Raw genomic sequence first — 498 nt, forward strand, 5'->3', positions numbered from 1 at the left:
GGTGACTGTCATGAGTAGCCCCTCCCTCCTGGTGACATCACTGTGTTTCCAGAATGTTGCAGGTGTGATGGCGGCGGTGGCGGAGCTGCTGAGGGTCCCCGTCCCCGTCAACTACCAGCTGAGCCGACCGGCCGGCCCCGAGCGCAGCTCCCTGGCTCTGTTGGCCGGAGTACGAGTGCCACTGACTCAGGTAGGAGCTCATTACGGGGGGGGGGCACATGACTCTTTTAACTGCTGACTGAACTGATGAAGATGAAGATGATGATGATGGTGATGATTTTGTGTGTGTGTGTGTGTGTGCAGGGTTCAGCAGGCAGCAGACAGCAAAGACCTCCACCTGGACACACAGGTCTATACACACTCTTCTTCTGCTCTTGTTTCTGTTGCCACCTCCTCACAGGTGTGATTGACAGCTCTCTGTGTCATCTGTTTTCCCTCCAGGTGTCAGGATGGACTACAACCAACATGGCGGCTCCCCCGCTGCTGCCAGGCCTCAGT

The 498-nt window shown here is 56.8% G+C and overlaps 1 long non-coding RNA gene across 1 annotated transcript; it reads left to right on the plus strand.

Moving 5' to 3' along the window:
- Window positions 1-28: 28 nt before the first annotated feature.
- Window positions 29-498, plus strand: LOC111660357 (uncharacterized). The gene is made up of 3 exons (XR_002761148.2): window positions 29-190; window positions 304-349; window positions 442-498. It is a non-coding gene; the product is annotated as an uncharacterized LOC111660357 (long non-coding RNA).

Source organism: Seriola lalandi, unplaced genomic scaffold (assembly GCF_002814215.2).
Source record: "Seriola lalandi dorsalis isolate HSWRI2012SDOR001 ecotype SW California unplaced genomic scaffold, Sedor1 jcf7180001988740, whole genome shotgun sequence".
Taxonomy (NCBI): Eukaryota; Metazoa; Chordata; class Actinopteri; order Carangiformes; family Carangidae; genus Seriola; species Seriola lalandi.